Source organism: Crocodylus siamensis, chromosome 10, assembly GCF_052110815.1.
Source record: "Crocodylus siamensis isolate JL-2025a chromosome 10, ASM5211081v1, whole genome shotgun sequence".
NCBI classification, from domain to species: Eukaryota; Metazoa; Chordata; order Crocodylia; family Crocodylidae; genus Crocodylus; species Crocodylus siamensis.
In genome coordinates this window covers 25,804,205-25,824,706 of record NC_143404.1, presented here as the reverse complement: position 1 = coordinate 25,824,706, position 20,502 = coordinate 25,804,205, and the positions used below count along the sequence as shown (strand labels likewise).

General features: G+C 40.8%; 1 long non-coding RNA gene across 1 annotated transcript in view; it reads right to left on the bottom strand.

Moving 5' to 3' along the window:
* The window catches only part of LOC149856360 (uncharacterized), a 743,716-nt gene that overhangs the window by 406,204 nt on the left and 317,010 nt on the right, over nt 1–20,502 (bottom strand). The window contains exon 3 of the long non-coding RNA XR_016444434.1: nt 10,474–10,551. This is a non-coding gene — a long non-coding RNA (uncharacterized LOC149856360). The remainder of the gene's footprint in view (nt 1–10,473; nt 10,552–20,502) is intronic.

Genomic DNA, 20,502 nt, shown 5'->3' with positions numbered 1-20,502 from the left:
AAAACTCTGTATTTTTGTCCACATTAAAATACAAAAGACTGTAAAGAAGTTTCTAATCAAGGGCTAGCAATGAAAAGACAATTAAATATAAGAACTTGTATTTTTAGGATGCTACCTGATCACTTTATCACCAGCATTTTCCAGTGTATAATGTTTCTCTTAACTTGCCTTTGCTATGTAGGTTTGTGCTATGAGTCAGTGGGATCATCTTCTTCTTCATACTTGTGGAAAATATTAAATGAAATAGTTGGCAAGAATGCTTAAACTCATTAGAAGAGAGAATAGGCAGATATGTTTTGAGTTTTTCCCATTTTTAAAATAACAGATATTTTTATTAACTGAATTTTTGAAGTATTTTCATAATTAATACTCTTTAAGATGCAATAATGACTCAATTTCTGTATTTCTAGAAATCTACCATTTTTTGAGCCAAAATCTGCTGTCCCTACCAAGGCACTTAGTTTTTAATCTCTCTATGAAGTACATTTACCATTTATAAAGCAACTTTTTTCCCTGGATCTCGAATTGCTTTACAGTCATTATTTAATTCAGCTTTACAATGCCCCAGCCAACCAGTGATAATGTAACTTGCATTTATGTCCTTTTGGTGATAAATAAATGTCTACACTGCTGTGTAGAGATATCTAATATATCTTTAAACTAGGGGCTAATTTACTCTGCTGAGGAGCTAGGAAAATTAGCCTATGCTAACCTCCATGCTGCCATCAGTAGATTGTCACCAGTACTGAAGTTGGGTAATTTAATGCAGCAACTGCAGTGTGGATAGACACTGACACACACATTCTGAAAGTAAGTTCAAGGTGACACAGCAACATAGTGGCAGAACTCAACCCATCAAGGATATTTCTCCATTTTCTGCTTTACTTAATGTGTGGAGGGTGGGGTAGGGTGGGGTGAGGTGGGGGGGAGGGGAAGGGTAGAACATATCCACAACCCTATGCCATACATTGGAGATGGATAGTACTATTGTTACTATTTCCTGTACTGTTATTTCTATCTCTCCTTTTTCCTCTTTCTTCCCTCTTTTGGTCTGCAGGCTTTCCTCATTGTGTTGTTCATTCTCTTTGCATTTTTTCTTTTCTTTTGTTGCCCCAATCCTAATGGCTTCTCCTTCTTCCTTCCCCCAAAAGCTGAAACTTAAGTGGGATGTACCAACACAAGCTACAAGGCCGGGGGACCAATAAAATGCAACAGTAGGGAACAATGAGGAGGAGAGGGTATATAGTTTGTATGGGATGTCTATGAAAACATACTTCACCCACAACCTCTAGAGTAAATCTTCTTTGAGAAGCAAGTCATGTAGTGCTCCTCATCTCCACTCCTCCCTGACTCCCTTACCCTCATGGTAGGATGAACTGAAATACAAGAGGGCCCCCAAATGGCAGTTTTTGCTGACAGTAAATCATCATGTGAATGGTGCTTGCCTTCTTAACATGCTTAATAGATGTTATCTAGTTAATCCTAAAGAATGTTAAACAATGAATTGCATAGAAAATCTAACTGCACCACACTCATATACTTAATGCTGAAATACATGGACACACTACTTACAAGGACACGCAGCAAAATTATTGAATAGAATTGCTTTTATGTATGTGTTTTGGGGCTCCTAGGTAAAAATAAAGAGGTTAGTCTTGGTCTGTATGTGTGGGGTGAAGGTGGGGGGAGAGGGAAGGATGGAGTACAGGCATTTGGACTTTGCTGTGTTATGCCTGATTCAAATGTGTAGATAGATTAACTAACAGCAAGTCCTTTATTTTTTTCTTAAAAGCTCAAAATAAACATTCAGTTAGACTGTAAAATATACAAGTTTACATAATCAAGTGGCTAAAGCTGTGTACTAAGTGCACTATTATTCAGAAATAGAGTATTAAGTGTTAATAGTGCATGCATTTCCCTTTGAGAAACTAGTGTTATCTTACAGATTACTAGCCACAGATCTGAACCAGCCTGCCCAGGATTTCTTGTCTCTTTCGGATGAGTTGTAACTTAAAACTGTTGCAAAATTTGCTCCAGCTGGTATATAGGCATCCTGTCACAAGCTTCCAGGCCATGCTGAGCTGTACTGGAGATAAGCTACATCCCCCTAATTTTATTTATTTATTTCAGCTGATAAGCCTCTCAATCTGCATTTTCATGAGTTTTCTGCAGCCTGGTAAAATCCAAATTGAAATAATATACCTGGCTAAGAGGGGTGCACCACATAGCTAATTCTATAATCTGACTGAATACCAATTAAAAGGAAATGGCATTCAGCCACAGTGGGATTTAAAGCTGAACAGTGAAGGGAGCAATAAATGATCCTGTCACGTATATTATATTTGATCATTTACTGAGCATATCATTACTAAGAAGCAATACCAGTGGTCAACCTCATCACCCCACAAAACACACCAGACTAGGATATTACTTTTCCTACAATATTTTGCTAATAACTTGCAATTGTCATAATAACATTATGAAAAAAATAGCCCTGCATATAGAAGACCTTCTTTTGATAATTGTAATTAAAGGCTGATATTCCAATTTTCTGTAATAACATCTTAGTAATTAAATCTATTCTGAAAATAATTACTTTTTCTTTATAAAATGATTAATTTTTTTGGTTTAAAAATAAAGGGAATTCACATAGTCTGGAAAGGTTAAAAAAACTTATTCTGAATGCTCTTTTTTAATACTGTTGACCTAGAGGGTTAAGATAAAAGTTAGTCTCTGTGACGATATTCATAGCTGACTTCTTAAAGCTAACTTTGTTCATAGTGACAAAAAGATAATGTTAAAATACAGACCACAGGTGTACGGAATGAGGACAAATAACCTCTGAGGGCCAACAGGACTGACCCAAAGGCCAAGTTAGCTAAGAATCTGAACAATTTTCTAGCCAAGCTGAATTTCAGAATTTAAGATAGGATTCCAGGTGAATCTCTATTCAAAGGCACACTTTAATATAGACTTAGAGTGCTGACAGACTTGGGTAAAAAAAACCATCCAACTTAGCACGTTACTGGAAGAGGAAGCATGTTAGATTGACCTGGCTTCCTAGTATCTGTATAGATGGGACACTTCATGGGGGCTTTTTGGCACTTTTATCTAATAGCTAATTTAATCAGCTATTAGATAAAAGCACCAAAAAGTCCTGCTGAAGTGCCCAGTCTATACAGATATTGGGCAAGCTGAGTCAAACTAATGTGATGCCTCCTCTGGACATGCACTGTGCTCAGTGAGAGGGTGTTCTGAGCTGAAAGCACCACATTTTTTCACATCTGTAAGCAGCTTTAGTGATTTACATATCATATCTTTAGAAACAGTAGTTCTCTCCTTGGTATATAGCATTTTGTGTCATTGCTTTCACTTCAGATGCTACTTTTTTTAAGACAAAAGGAAATATTCATTACAGAATTTCAGAGGAGAGAATAAGTTAAAAAAAATTCCTGTCCCTCTTCACCAACCAGTATGCTACATTTAGAAATGAGGGCAATAACTAGAATGCAGGCAAATAACTTGTGATGTCAACCTGAAAAGTTTTTTGACCATTAAGAAGTGAGATGCAAATCTGGAAACAACATATAATTTAATACCGGATTAACAGCTGATTTCTTAGTGAAAAGAAACAAAGGGCTTGTCCTGGTATTTGGCAGACCTGAACAGAATACAGGTCATGAAGAAGTGCAAAAATGATGTAAGCTTCATCTTGTTCTCCACCTTGGTGCCTGACATGATTTCACTGGTTTAAGATTTTTAGACTCCTCAAACTCCTTTGAAAAATCTTTTTAGGTACTCATCTGAATCTTTAAGGGCCTAAATACCTTTAAGGCTAAGTAAAGACAGTCAAAAAGTCTGAGGCTGAGTTGATTCAGTCTTTGCAGGTTAGTCTAGGATGCAGAGATGGAATTGGCAAGCAAGTGAACAGATATTCACTTTTGATTCAGGAAATTCAGGCACATGCCTTCAGTAGCTCATGCCAGAAGCCAGAGAGTGCTAGAGCACACCCAGCCTGCCAGCTCCAAGGCTTTCCCCCCCTCACTGCTTGAGTTGAGGGGGCATGGCCAAGCCTCAGTCCAGAGCAAGCTGGAAGGTCTGCCTAGGTAGGTGGGGCAGTGCCTGCTAGGCTTAGGAGGGAGTGCATGGGGGAAAAAGAAGTGGCATTAAATTCATAAAAGCTTGAACAAGAATAGTCCTTTCTCTGAAGCAAGTGTGTATTGAACAGAAGAGAACAATTCTGTGGAATCCTGCTGACTGTGATCATGGAACACAAATCCCAGAGACACCTGGAAGCAGGAAGAGGAAGTGATAAGCAACCCTGCAGAGTCCTGCTGCTGTAGGTCTGGACTGCAAATCCCAGAGACCTTGGAGGCAGCAGAAAGAGAAAGTGAACATACAGCCCATGCTGGCTACATGCCAGAGAGTTGGGTTGAATGAGAGGGCAGCTTCTGCACAGCAGATGCCTTTCATGAGCAGAGATAGACACACAGTCTCTCTCAGGCTGTTTTCTCCCCACCACCCTCCCTGAGCCCTGCCCTATGCCCCTGCCCCCTCTGCTCCAGCTTCAAGCAAAGAATAATCTGGCAGAGGCTGCCCCATCCCCACCCCCTTGTCAGCCAGCCCTCACTGCTCCAGCTAGGGAGCAGAGGGGCAGAGCCAGCCCTGCTCTCTGGAGCAAACAGCAAAGACCATACCAGCCTAGGGCTGGGAAACTCTGATTTAACTTGAACCAGAAAGGGGTCTGGGACAGAAGTTTCATAAAACAGTTTAACTGAAATCAGTTAAGTCTGATACTACATTCAACCAGGTTAATCTTAAACCAGTTTCAGCCATTTTGAAATTGTTTTGTGTGCAGTGAGCTTCTGTTCTGTTACAGGTTTAAACCAGTTTCTGATGACTTAAACTGGTTTATGTGTAACTTCTGCCCCCAGACTAAGAGTCTGACCCACTTATCTTATGATGAAGATAATGATGTGGTGCTATCATATGAGAAGACAACTGACTGAGAGGAAAACAAAGCCCTATTGTTAAAGATTTGGTGAACCACTCATTGCTCCTTGGGCCTAGTCCTGCAATATACTTAAATGCATTCAGGAAGTGAAGGCTTAACAGGTGCTCAGTCCTGTGTAGGATCAGACTGCTCTCTATGTGAGATTGTCAAGCATCCTGAAAATAAACCTGATTATACAGGTGGGATTTTTATCTTTGGATTAAAAGAACAATGGCAGCAATGAAATCTGCTATTTTTGAAGGAAAAGCATCAATAGAAAAAAATGGTAAACACATGGCAACATCTGTTCTAAGGTGGCACTTGAAAAACAACTGTGTCATGGAACAGGGAGAAACATCTGTGACTTAGAATATTAGTGCTGCTTTAAGAAGGCACCTGCAGGGAATAAGGGAGGATATAAGCAAAACTGGTGTGAATTTAATGTCAGTGACTAGCACAAGTTCAGTCCTACCTTAGTCACACTAATTCTGGAACTAAAGAGTATTAGCAAGGGAAGAACTTTATGAAACATACAGGTCCCAAGTGGAAAGCATTCATCAGCTATATTTTCAAAGTGGTTGCATCTGGGTCATCCAAATTGCATTTGCTTGCTTTGCTCACCATTGTTTGATAGTTAGGAAGCTGTGCACCTCTCCGGATTGCATGTGGCAGGTTTATGTATGCATGCATAAGTACAAGTTTAGAGGGATTTTTTGTTGTTGTTTTTTTTTTTAATCTTGACCTAAAGTGGTTCCTGAATGTCTCATTTTGTCAATCTTCATCAAGAGGTCGGTGAAACTGTGTGAAAAGATCAGCAAGTATGTCTTCCATGCCTCTATGCAGAAATTTCAAGAGCTGCTGAGGAAGGTATAGTTTCACTGTCAAATTTCCAGATGTGGTATGAGGGGGAGAAAGTGGACAGTGCTCAGTGGGCACAAACCAAGGGATATCATGGAGACAAATCTTAAGTAGTTAGCATCTGGCAGTTTCTCAGCTACTAAAACCCTGTATATCTTCATGGACCCATAAAAACTTTACTTAATCAATCACAAATCCTCTTGTAGGGAAATACTATCTTCATTTTACTGAAATAGAAATGAAAGGTGAGCATGTTAAATTTCTTCCCCAAAACCACAGAGACACTCAGTGGCAGAATCAGCATTAGAATTCACATGATGTCAGTGTTATGGTTGTTCCACTGAATTACTTTAGCTGTCTGCTCTTTTAAGATGGGAGAGAAAAGGGATTGAGCCAGTAGGAACAAAGAATTTGCAAGATTCATTTTTTTGTTTTCCTTTCTTCCAATATTGAATTATTCACAACATTTCAGGCAAATGTTAAAATAAAAAGAATTTGCAGGGCATGGCAGGTATCCTCTTACTGCTTTTAACATCTAAAAAAGTAGTAACAAACAGTCAGACACAAAACATGCAGCCAACAGATGGAATTCTAAACTTTCTGATCATTACAAAGCCATTAATGACTTTTCAAAAGCATAAAAGCAAGCATGGAGGAAAGGCACTTTGTGATACCTATCACCTGTTCAGTGGAGTCTTATAGTAATCTTCCTTATGGCTTTGAAGAAGGTTGCTAAGAGGGAATGGTTTTAACACTGGACTCAGATATTCTCACTTAAAGCTCCTGGAGAAAAAAGAAAATATGAATGCAGGAGCACCATGAAGTTAGCTGATGACAATGTTCAGAGCATTTGTGGGACAGCTCATTAGCTGCCATGAAAGGGGATCCTCACAAAGTACATTAAAGAATCAGAGGGAAGTACATTCTGGATAGATTTTAGAACCCAATTCAAAGAGACCATGCCAGCTTTTTAACAATAGAGTGAGACCAATGAAGAACACTTCAGAAAGGTATTCTCAGATAAGATGTTCAACCACAAGTCAGAAATGATCAATGAGGAAGAATAGAGAAGCTTCTCTAGCAATGTTATAGGCCAGGTAAAGAAGACTGCACAATAAGATAAAAATAAATCAACTTTCAAGTTAGAAGAAGCCGATACCACCTACAAAAGTCACCCCTTTCATCATTGCATCTCTTTTTTAGTTTTCCTCCTATGCATCATAATCTTCCATAGCACCTGAAAAGTAACTCTGGATCTGCCTCCTGGATTTTAGCTTGAGGAAGGTGTCATAGAAGCAAGTTTCTGTATCTCTAATGGTAGAAGTTTATTCATAAATGATGACTAGTCTCTTCTTTAGTGGCACTTGGGGTTTAAGGGCATGTCTAAGACCTTGATGCCACACCTAGGAAATCCACTATTAATCATTTCCCATTAAATTGCTCCCCCTCCATGCATGCCAACTGTTGAATACGAAGTAATTTAACCACCTTAGGGGGGTCTTGAGCATGTGCCCAGAGCTACTCTTAGGTTCTCCATTTTGCACCTGTTTCTTGGCATATGTTCAAAGCTGCTCTAGGATTTAGCATGTACAGAGTAGGACTTGTGAGCAGGATGTGCTCCACAGCAACACCTCTGGGCACAACACAGAGGCAGTGTAGAGAAACTACAAGGGTGCCAGCATTTAGTTGCCTGATACTTCTGGAAGAAGGCCAAGTGAAGCTAAGAAGAATTTAATATGAAGAAGCAGAATTCTTAGTTAAAATGGAATAGCAATTCATGTTCCTACTGGCAGTTTTCAGTTTAAAAACTTCAAAGTGTTTTCATTTGGATGAGACCACAAACAAAAACCAGGAACGTAAATATAGGCAAAAGCATTATTAGCAGCATAATTAAATGTGTTTGGACAAACCACATTTAAGCAAATTTAGACATGTAGGTTTTCTATTTATGCTCGAGTAACGTCCATGCCTAAACTGCCTCAGGTTAAATGTATAATTAATTTGATGCAATAAACTCTGGTGCAGTTTGTGCCAGAGTTTCTCTCTCCCAGGCACAGTGTTTATATGTGCACCCTGGAACACAGCACATTGAGCTGGGGTGGCACAGCCCCAGCTGACAGGGAGCCTGGGGGATCAGCCTACCAGCCAGGGGCTGCTAATGTCAGCTCAACATGCTGCAAAGAAGGTGGCTAGGGCAAAAGGGTGCTACAGTGTGGGGCTAGCTGGCAGGCAACTCTGCATTGTAGCATCTTTATACTTCACCTAATTGTGGTCACTGTCTACACATGCATTGTGGTGGAGTAAATAACTCTTGTGTCAGGCAGTACTATCCTATGGTGGAGTTAATTAGTTTTCTCTAGCCTAATAGCACCGCTCTGACAGATGGTGAAGCCTTACTGCAGAACTAATTAGGCAACTCCACAGTAAGCGCATTGTGTAGATGTACCCACCAGTTCTAGAAAAAGGTTTATATGACTACAATTTTAGTGCTGCAACACTCTTTTTTTAGGTGTCTGACATATTAATAGATTCATAGATTGTTAGGGGCTGGAAGGGACCCTGTAGATCATTGGGTCCAGTCCCCCTGGACTAGGCAGCAAAAGACAACTGGGGTCAAGTGACCCCAGCAAGACAACTGTCCAGTCTCCTTATGAAGATTTCTGGGATGGGTGACTGTACCACTGCTGGAGGGAGTTTATTCCACAGTCTGGACACCCTGACTGTGAAGGAGCTTTTCCTGATACTAAGCCTGAAGCAGTCATTCAGGAGTTTGTATCTTTTGCTCTTGGTCTTCCCCAGGGTGTCCTGGTAAACACCTGTTCACCAAATTCTTGATGTATTCCCCTGATGTAGTGGGAAACTGCTGCCCAGCCCCCTCTCAGCCTTCTCTTCTGTAGGCTGAAAAAGCCCAAGTCCCTCTGAATGGAGGGAATATATTCAATGGAATCCTAAATGCAAAGCTAGGGTATCAAGGCTCACTGAACAATACACAGGGAGTTAGGCACCTTATAATGACAAGCTTAAAAATGAGCATTGTAAGCAAAGAGCATTCTGGCACCAGCCAAGAGCAAATGTTAAACACAGGGCTGTGTTCAAATTCCTGCTTGTTTCTGAAGTTTAGGTACCTCACTCATGGCTGCACAAAAATGCCTCTTTCATTTCAGAATACAAGGTCCAGAGGACTCCTTACTTCAGGACAGATACCTACAATTGTTTTATAAAAGAACAAAGAATAAGGAATAAGGAACAGTTCAATGTTTTCCTTTAAAAATGCAGCTACCAGGGGAAGATGTGGTAGTAGCAGGCACATTTGGCAAAAAAAAAAGATCCTTGTCTTGGATTTGAGTAAACATGGTAACTATTATATGAAAGGAGAGAGTCACCTTAACCACCACAACCATCTCCTTCTGGTGCTGCCCTCTATTAATGTCCTTCTGGTGCTGCGTTTTAAAAATAAAGTGGCTGAATTGTGTGAAGGAGCAGGCTTTTTAAAGAGTTCAGGCACTGCTGCAGCTAGTTTTTGGATTTTGAAGGGTTTAGGTGGGTGTGAGGTGCTTTGCTGATCCAGTTGGGAGTTCTCTGTGAATGTGCACAATGCACAGACCTAGGAATTACCAAGTCAAGATTCTTTCCTGTGTACAATTCTTGCTGAATGACATAGGCATCAGCAGCCTTTGAGTCTTTTCCTAGTATACCAGCATGGTTCCCTGTCTAGCCTCTGAACATGCTGCCTGCTGCTAAGACTTAGTCTGTCAAATTAATTGTTATAACTTTTATTTCCTTCTCCTAGATATTTACATTCCATCAGCAGTCATTTCTCTTGTCAAAAACAATACAATGTCATCATCAGAGTTAGTTTGATGGAGCAGGTCTGCAAACTCTTGTTCTGTAAATCAATCTCTCTGTATAAACTGTTTCTTGCTTTTAAGAAATCTTTTCCAAGAAGTAATTTGTCCTTGTCCTGAAGGTCTTGACAATTCTGGAGTATCTGCTCTCTCCATTAAGTATAAATCTATTGGAAAACAAGCTAGAAATACATGTTTTACAGTTTTAATCCTTTTCTGATTTGGTGATGCCAAGGTGAATGCTTTTAAAGGAACTGAAATACATGTTTTTAGGTCTTGTGGGTGTGTTAGGAGTAGACAGAGAGGTGAGGTGTTCTTTCCCAGCAGTCGTAATTAGCATGACTCATTTTATCACACTCATAGTGAGTCTATTTGGAGCACAAGAAAATCCAATCTAGGACTTTCCTGTGACTACCACAAATGAAAAGCATCAGGAAACAAAGTTGTGGGCCACTGACAGAATAGAAAGAAGTTCTATTCAGTAACCACTCCTTTTGTGAACACTGACAATCAATGATAAAACCTGGTCTGGGTGATTCTGTCTTTTTGGAAAGGACTTGAATGAAGTCCTTGATATTAATCAGGAGTCTGACCCAAGATTTTCAAATATGACGTATGAGGCCTCAGCATTTGAGCGCCCAATCTGAGACTCTGTAAAATGAGTCTCATGTTAGATATTTGCTGTTGACTTCAATGGGCCTAAATTTAACCCCATGTTTCTCATGGTATATTTAAAAAATATGATCATACATATCAGGGAGAATAAAAAAATCTTACCAGTGGCTGAATAACTCACTTCCCCTTCGTTGTGTGGTGAAGTGTAGAGAATCAGATTCTACAGTAGCAGGTGTAAACCTAAGACAAAATAGACATGGAAGACATATTAAGATATGGCTGCCTCGTGTTTTTTTTTAATTTTAGCATGGCTCATAAAATACCAACATTGCAGCAGTTCTCATGGCCGCTGTAGCAATCCACCAGTGCAGAGAAACTGCTAATACACAGGAAAGCAGCCAAGCTGGTGGGTGCCTCCTCCTTCTTCCACTGTTGATACACTGAAAGGGCTCCCTATCATGCGGCTCCACCCTCAGTGGGGGCATGAATTTGCAGTAAGGGGGGAGGCCACTTGAACGACTGCCTTCTTGGCCATCAGCAGTGAGGGTTGCTACTGGGGCCCCTCGGCCACCCAGCATTGTGGGGGGAGGCTCACCATGGAAAAATGTGAATTTTAATGTTTTTTTATTGGAAAATGTTGGCTTTTTAAATCACAGAAAACTAGGATCCTTGATGATAGGTTCTGAATTGCCTTATATCCTCCATACACTGCTGTTTAGATCCAGGATGCTTTTAATTCTTCAAGGATTTAGGTGGCTCAATCCCACTTCCACTGAGGTTAAATGTAAAAAAAAAAAGAAGCTGTAAAACAGTGTAAAACAAGATGCTTTATTCTGACTGTGCTCAGCAACTGTTGTGAATGCACTGAGTATTCTTATTTCCCATTAGGTCAACGGGAAGTGAGAGCACTGAACGTTTTAGGAATTAGTCTTACACTAACAATATATTACTTATACAAGGAGTGAAATGCTGACCACATGTACAAACTTCATAGGTTTGAAGTTAACTGAGCAGGCTTTGCCCGTCCTGTCTTTAGCAATTACTTTAGCATAAGAAGCAACTGAAGTTCACATTGGTGGTATTGAAGGAAACAAAGAACAGTTTTGTTGTTGTTGTTATTAGCAACAACAGAATTGTATTATTTTAATATTGCATTGATATCAGTATAAATCACACTGAATGCCCCATGCAACGTAAGTGGCATTGTTATAGATTTCCGTTGATTGCTATATTCCTAGGGACTTTTTAAGTACTTTGCTTACAAAATCCTTTAACACCAAATCAATGTATCTTTTTCATGCCTCAGGCCAATAGCCATATGCAGAGCACCAACAGAAATACAAAAAGTCACATCAGGGGTTAAGCCCATCAGTTCTTTAGAAGTGATTGCTCACGTACAATAATAGTATTAATAATAATTCTTAGGTCTTAGAAAGTCCTTTTTATTGGTATATTTCAAACTGCTTTACGGAAAGTCAGTATCATTATGCCCACTTTAAAATGAAGAAATGAAGACAAAGCACTGTGAAATTATGAAGATGTGAGGTAGGAATTCAAGATTTACAAAGAAAGGTTGACAGAATTAGGCATATTCAGGTTGGCAAGAAGGAGATTAAGGCCAGGGGACATGATAGCAGTTTAAAAAAACTGAAAGGCTGATATAAAGAAGAGGGAGAACAATTGTCCTCCCTTGTCTCAGAGGCCAGAACATAAAGCAGGGTGTTTAAACTGGCCAAATGAAGATCCATGGTTTGCTTCTCCTGAGATGTCTTGTAGCACCACAATGCACCCCACAAGATCTGGCAACACCAAACCAGAAGCAGTGGCCTGTGCAGAATATTGGGAACAGACCACATAGAAAAGTTGGATTGGAGACATGACGAAGGAGAAGAAGCATCTCATGTAGATGCACCCACTGAGATTTAATTTAGAATGTTTGGCCAGAAGTTCCGTGGTTTGCTTCTCCTGATTAACACATTGGTCAGTTATGTGAAGGTGCCATAATTTCATGAGAGAATTTCATCCTCTGAGACTCACTTTCAATCTGTTCAGGATCCACCATGTATGGAATCTGTACTTGGAGCCAGATGGTAACTCCTCACTGGGGGTAATTTCTCACTGGCACCATTCAACAGATTTGCTGTCTAGTTTCTCCCATTCTTTTTGCCAGAGGGTTGTTCTGTTGATTCTGGTGATATGGTCCACCGTGAAATGCTTAATGCATAGAAGACTAATTCTACTGCACATTAGTGTGTTGGGCGAAACCCATGCTAATGTGCAGTATATTTAGTCTAATGTACATTAATGTCACTAAAAAAGTATTCATCTGGGCTAATGTGCAGTAGCGCCAATTATGGTGCATTAAGTTAGTACTTGTCATAACAGGTACTAAACTTAATGTAAATGCAATTATGGCACATTAATGAATGTATAAACACAACCAGTGGATGCATCTACATGAGACGCTTTACTGTGCATTAGATTAATCTAATGCACTGTAAAACATCAGTGTCTATACATGTGCAGCAATTACTGCACAGTAGATTAATGCACTATTTTCTGGTATGTCTAGATATAGGTACTAGAAATTAGCATATTATACTAATGTGCTGAAATACACAAATAGCAAATTGCTCCCAGTCAGCATAGGCAGCAGAGGGCCACAGGGGATGGGGAGATCTGTGCTGGCTCAGGAAGACACTGCCTCCCAGCCACCTGGAGATCAGGACATATCCCAAATTCCACATGGCTGGGAGAACTTGTCTGTTGAACAGCTGCCTCCCAGCTACATGCACATCAGAATGGGTCCTATTCTCCACATGGCTGAGAAGCAGTTGTGCAGCAGCTTGGACAGCTCTCCTTCACCTTGTAGAGATCAGAACCATCCCCCATACTCCCTGACAGCCCAGGGCTGGCACCTGGGGGTGCCTGGAGCACCCCCTGGCTACTGAAGGGAGGAAGAGCAGGGCAAAAGTAGCCCTAAACTGAATTTCTCCCATCAGAACCAAATTTGCTCCCAACAGGTGCATGCTCATGTGGGTGCAGAGCCCAGTTTAATGCACTTGAATTTTCTTTGCAGAATATTCAGGCATATTCATTGTATGTGTAGATGTGCTCAGTAAAGACTTTCTAACTGTCAGAACAGAAGTATAATGAAACACACCTCCATGAGAAGTTGTGGAACTTCCTTTGGAAGTGTTCAAGAAGAGGCTAGATAAGCATTTGTTTGAAGTGGTTTAGGAATAGGGCATTCTGTAGTTGTGCATGTGGTTTTAGTAGATGATCTTTGATTTTTTTTTCCAATCCTAGACTTGATATGACTTATTCTAAGTCACTTAGCAGGCTAGTGACAGAGGCAGCTATAGGATCAAGGTCTCCTGCATCAATTCTATGGATCCATCCTTAGACAACAGTGCCTCTATTAAAAACCAGGAGTCCTGATTATTAAAATCAAGACTCTTACATTTAGCTTAAGGGCATTATGGAAAGCAAAACATATATCTAATTTACAGTTTCCTACTGAAGGCAATGGAACATATTTTTAGCTTGCACAAAATGGTGTAGCTCCATTCATATAAGTACAGCTACACTGATTTACTCTTACTGAAGCCAAGGCTGCAACTGAACTCCAACTAGCTTCAAGCATCAAAGGCAATAAAAAGTCCTTTTTCAGATATGTGGGGAGCCAGAGGAAAAACAAGGGCAACACTGGACCCTTGCTAAACCAGATGGGACAGCTGACAACTGACACCCAGGAAAAAGCCAACCTATTAAATGGGTACTTTGCATCAGTCTTTCATTAGTTCCATGGGACGCCCATGCCAACCACGGGACAGGGAGGTCCAGGTGAGGGAGATCACCTGCCCTCTATTAATGTTGACCTCGTGGAGGAACACCTTGAGAGGCTGGATACCTTCAAGTCAGCCAGCCCCGACACTCTACACCCCAGGGTACTCAAGGAGCTGGCTAGCATTATAGCCCATCTTCTGGCATGGATCTTTGAAAACTCCTGGTGCTCTGGTGTAGTGCCCAAAGACTGGAAGAAGAGCAATGTGGTACCTATCTTCAAGAAAGGGAGGAAAGTGGATCCAGCTAACTACAGGCCCATTAGCCTGATTTCTATCCCAGGGTAGGTTTTAGAAAAGTTTATTAAAGAGGCCATCCTTAATGGACTAGCAGATGCCAACATCCCGAGGGATAGCCAGCATAGCTTTGTTGCGGGTAGGTCTTGCTTGACCAATCTCATTACCTTCTATGACCAGGTGACCTATCACCTGTACAAGGGAGAAGAGATTGTTGTTTTATATCTTGACTTCACAAAAGCCTTTGATCTGGTATCCCATGATCACCTTTTGGCAAAACTGGCTAATTGTGGCCTTGGGTCCACCATGATCCACTGGCTGGGAAATTGGCTTAGTGGTCAGACCCAGAGGGTAGTAATTGATGGAAGTCAATCGTCATGGTGCCCTGTGACCAATGGGGTTCCCCAAGGCTCTGTCCTTGGACCCATTTTGTTCAACATTTTCATTAATGATGTGGACACTGGAGTCAGAAGCGGACTGGCCAAGTTCACCAATGACATCATATTTTGGGGCAAAGCATCCATACCTGAAGACTTACCTAGATCCAGGTGTGATCCAGGCTTACCTAGATAGGCTCAGCAAATGGGCGGACGAAAACCTGAAGGTGTTTAACACTGAAAAATGCAAGGTTTTCCACCTTGGGAGGAAAAATCTGCAGCATCCTTATAGGCTCAGCAGTGCTATGCTGGCTAGCACTACGGAAGAAAGAGACTTGGGGGTCATCATTGACCACATGATGAACATGAGCCTGAAATGCGATTCTTCGGCAAATAAAGCGACCAAAATGCTGGCTTGCATCTATAGATGCTTCTCAAGCAAATCCTGGGACATCATTCTCTCCTTGTACTCCACCTTGGTGAGGCTGCAGCTGGAGTACTGCATCCAGTTTTGGGCTCCACAATTCAAAAAGGATGTGGAAAAGCTTGAGAGAGTCCAGAGAAGAGCCACGTGCATGATCAGAAATCAGGAAAACAGACGTTACGACGATAGGCTGAGAGCCATGGGGCTCTTTAGCCCGGAAAAGCGCAGGCTCAGGGCAAACTGATGGCCACCTATAAGTTTATCAGGGGTGACCACCAGTATCTGGGGGAATGTTTGTTCACCAGAGCGCCCCAAGGGATGACAAGATCGAACAGTCATAAACTACTGCAAGACCATTTCAGGCTGGACATAAGGAAGAATTTGTTTACTGTCCATGTCCCCAAGGTCTGAAATAGCCTGCCATTGGAGGTGGTTCAAGCACCTACATTGAACACCTTCAAGAGTAAATTGGATGCTTATCTTGCTGGGATCCTATGACCCCAGCTGACTTTCTGCCCTTTAGGTGGGGGGCTGGACTCGATGATCTTCCGAGGTCCCTTCCAGCCCTAATGTCTTTGAAAACCTTAAAAATCTATGAAAACCTTTGGCCCAATCTTCAACAGGCAGTGGAGGAATTTCTGATACTCACTTACACTGATAGTTGCTTGTTCAAGGTCAAATGTATATAACATAAAAACTCTAAGAAGCTTCTCTTCTATGCTCCCATGCGTTCTATAAGACAGTTGGTCTGCATGAGATCAGAAGGTCACAAGTTTAACAGTCCATACCCAGTCATCCTTGACAGAAGTCAAAATGAGTACAGCATTAATACTGATTAATCCCTGTTACAGGTTGACCTTCTGCCAGAAAATCCTATTTAAAGACAGAAACCAAAGTCAATCACCCAACCGTACATGTGCTGGTGAACCCATTAAAAGTGGGAGCTATCAGTTTAAGCTGGGATGTACAATTAATTCATATAGTAAAGGGTGCTTCTTATATTACAAAAATTTGGTAGAAAAATGTATTAAGCATTTATATTTCAGATTAATTTACAACAACTCTTAGTAAATTACTAAAGATTAAAGAAGTAATATGTCTCTTAAATTCTCTGTAGCTCAAATTTTTATAAAAGAAGGCCAGGCTGATTCTAAAGCTAATAAAAAATGTAGGTGTGCATGCTATAAAACAGTTAATCAAAACTCATGCTTCAAGGCATACATGTATTATTTTAGAAAGGAATTAGCAATATGTATCAATGAACAACTCGCTACGCCCATAGTTGAGCCCCTGATGTATTCCTATTGACTTCAATGGAATTACATACTTAAAGCTAGGGACCCTCTAAGTACTCTTTGGAACTGGGACTTCAGAATTATTTTGCATATCTGAAGCATGAGAGAATGCTCTGTTGCAGCAGAAACCAAACTTGATGAACTACGGGTTTGATTTGGTATAAAAATCTTATATTCCAAATTATTTGGGGGCAACTTTTTCTACTGCAGCATTATGGCACAATAAAGAAAAGCAAGCATGTACACTAATTAATTTGGGAAGCAAGTGAACAAATTTCCTGTTATGAAATCCATATAAACAAAGATGGAGGTGGAAATGTTCCACAAAGGTGGAAATGTTACATAATTTGAAGTGATTTGACAAGATACTGGCCCACATTTTGTTAGACCTTCACAGGAGTTGATATGAACTTGCCCAATGTAACTAAGACCAAAATTTGGTTCTATAATTCCATACACCTACAACAAGATGGCCAACCACAAAAGATCAAGAATGATGAGGTTATTCACCAAGATCAGGAGATTTTTTTTAAAAGAAATTATATTGTATGGCTTGGTTCATCTTTGATTTTTGTAATATTCTCTGCCCATTTGCAATGTGTGTACATGTGCTCAAGACAATTAGTGTTGTACATTCTTTCAAACTTCTTAAGAAAGCCCTTCGGTGATGCAGGAGCTCTCACTCCCCCATCATCTGCCCAGCAATTAAATCTGCCCCTCAAACTTCAAACTAATCCTATGCCCCCAGCCCCTGAATTCATTTTGTTCCCACATCAATTCTATGTGGTCTTCCACCTGCCCACTGTCCCCCAGCTTCTCATCAGTCCCACCTAACTAATTCTGCCTAGCCATTAGCCCCCACATCTATCCAGTGACCATCCAGACTCAGCAGTCCTGCTTCTCCAGCCTTACCCTTAATCCTACTCATGTTTCTCATCCCTCATGTTTCTGGAAGGTTGCTAATAGAAGGCAATGTGAGAGCAGACAGAAGAGCTGCCCTCAACCTCTGGGCTTTTTTTGCTCTACCACTGAGGGTGGTATTAGCTTTCTGAGGGAAAGAGGAGAGAGAATTCTGTCTATTTCCAATTGGCAACTCCAATTAGCTGATTTGATCTAGGAGGTAGCAGTGGAACTGGGAGACAATTTGAAGAGGTGTTTTTTTCCCCCCCATGAAGCAGCATAAGATTCCCAAAAGGGCTGTGATTTTTTTCATCACAGGGAGCTGGCTTCATCAGTAACCCAATTTCATCGCTTATGAGAAATTTCAACAGTTTGACAAATACAGAGCCAGATCCTTCCTTCAACTAAAGCCTGGCCCAATAAGGATTCAGTATGATGTAATAAAAATCAAACTATGATTTTTGGTGGGTTATAAGAAGGAATATCAGTGAAAGTGCCTGATTCCTGCAGATAGAGCTGGACTTTATGCTACATATACATGTATCCACATACCTTTATGTCTATCAATTTGCATATTGGTTAAAAATGTACAATGACAGTAAGGAGCAGTTCAGGAGAGACGAAGAGTTTTGAGGTGAAGGTGGGCTTACATCAAAGGTCAGCTTTGAGCTTGTTCTTGTTTTTGGTCATGCTGGATGTGTTTGCTGAACAAATAAGAAGGAGACTGCCTTGGAATATGATGTTTGCAGATGCTGTGGTCATTTGCACTGAAAGTCTAGAGGAAGTGCAAGCTGGATTGGACCAATGGAGAGAAGTGCTAGAGGGAAGACGGATGAAGATTAGTCGATCCATAATAGAATATATCCACTGTAACTTCTCTGAGGTACTTGGTGTGGAAATGTCACAATTGATGAGAAACATGTAAAAAAAGTTGACAAGTTCAAGTATATGGGTTCAGCCATTCAGCAGAATGCAAAGTTAGACAAAGAGCTGAACCACAGAATAATAGCAAGGTGGATGAACTAGAACTTGATGGCAGTGACAGAAGAGTATCAGTGAAGCTAAAGGGGAAAGACCTCAATTCCTGTATGTGTTCAAGACTATTATATGGAGTGGAGATACGGCCCATGAAGAAGACTCAAGAAAGGAGACTGAATGTGACAAAGATGAGAATGCTCCATTGGATATGTAGAGTGATGAAGAGGGATAATGTGAGGGGATACTTACACCAGAGGATTGGTACAGGTAGTGGAGGCATATAAGAAAGTACAAGAGGGAATACTGGCTTGGAATGGACATGTTCAAAGGAGTGTGGAAGACTACATGGGAAAAGAAGCTACCAGAATGGCACTACCAGGGAGAAAAGGAAGAGAAAATCCGAAGATGAGATGAAGACATAGAGTGGAGAGAGACATGAGAGAAAAGGAATTAGAAGAAGATAGATATAACCAAAGCTGGTGGTGAGCCAGGATCTGCAACAGGAGAAGCAAGAGAAGAAGAAGACTGTGTATATTGTTTTTTTTTTAAAAACCCAAAACATTGGTTTCTAAATACTTTCTCATCAGCTTTCCATAAGCCCTCATCAGCTTTTTAAATTATCATATCTTACACAAGCTTCAAAAGTTCAAGAAAAGCCTTTACACATGCTGATATCTGAAATAGAATTTTGTTTAATCAGATTCCAAATGAATAATGTAAGGGGGCAGGTTTTCAGCATAAAAACAAACTCCAGGGCTTTTCTGTTTTTGTTTTCTGTTAATGTTAAGGCCTTGAGCATCTAAAAGAAGCCACTGGACCATCATCAGCTCATAAGAGTTGCTGTATAATAGGAGACAATTTTTTCAGTCATTCTCTGCCTCCATTTTTTTCCTTTTATGGAAACAGCTGCCTTGTGTAGACTACTTTCACTGTGTGCAGCAGAAGTGGTTACAACAATATTGAAGCCTAAAAATAAAGTTCCAACAACTAAGGAAAAGGGACTCCACATTGTTTTCAAAAAAAGATTTTTATATTGTAAAATTTTCCATCAAGAATTTTATGATATTTATGTTTGCAGATCCTAATTTCCTTTAACTTCTTTTCTTTATGCAAGAAAAAAGTATGTCATAGCACAACACGTCTAAATGGCATACTCACTGTACAAGTGCCTAAGCAGAAACTGCTATTGACATGAAGGGGAAGTTATATGAAGCTGATGGTGCAATATGCCCCTAGGATCATCAATACCTAACATACTATAAAAATGCACTTTTAAAATGTGTATTAGTAAATATACATACAGGGTCTGATGCATCACTCTGTGGACAGGTTTAGAACTGTGACCTAAGTGTGAGCATTGCTGACACTGATTCTTTACCTGAAGGGCATGTTTAAGTTACATCAAGTCAGTAGGACTTAAGCACTTGCTTGAATGTCTACAAAATAAAGTGTATCATACGCATAAACGTGGGCATGTAACAACTGCTTTTCTGAATATGGAACTGTATGAGCAAATGTTTTTTAGATTTACCCCTTTAAAATGTCAATTTTTCAAGACAGAAAAGCGTATATTAGGGCTGCATGAAACGGCTGTTTCGATTTGGTTTCGAATTCAGCTGTTTTGGAGGACAGTGGTTCATTTCTGTGTTTTGGATTGCTGTCCTGTTTCATTTTGGCCAAATCTGTTTTGGAGATTCAGCAGAGCTGAATCTGTTTTGAATGGGCTGCAAGGGAAGCTTTGCACAGCCCTACCCAACTGGCCACAGCTTGGGGCCAGGGGCTGCAGGGCCCCAGTGCAGAGAAGGACAGGACTATGGGTGGCTCATTTGGGGGAGGGGAAGGACCACTGCCCTCCGTGTGGGTGAGGAGAACCCTGCACAAATCCCTGATCCTGCTCATGCCAGGTTGTGGGGCAGGGAAGCAGAGTGGTGAGCAAACCTGCTGGTCCCTTCCATGCAACTCAGCTCTGCAGAGAGTAGAGATTTGTGCTAGGGTCTCCTTGCCACTGCTGCCCACCCTGCGCTGCCCTGGCACTGTGGGACTGTGTGGGGTGGTCAACAGTAGCAAGGAGACCCCAGCACAGGTCTCTGATCCCTGTAGAGCCAGGTCATACAGCAAGGCAGTGCTGATCCCTG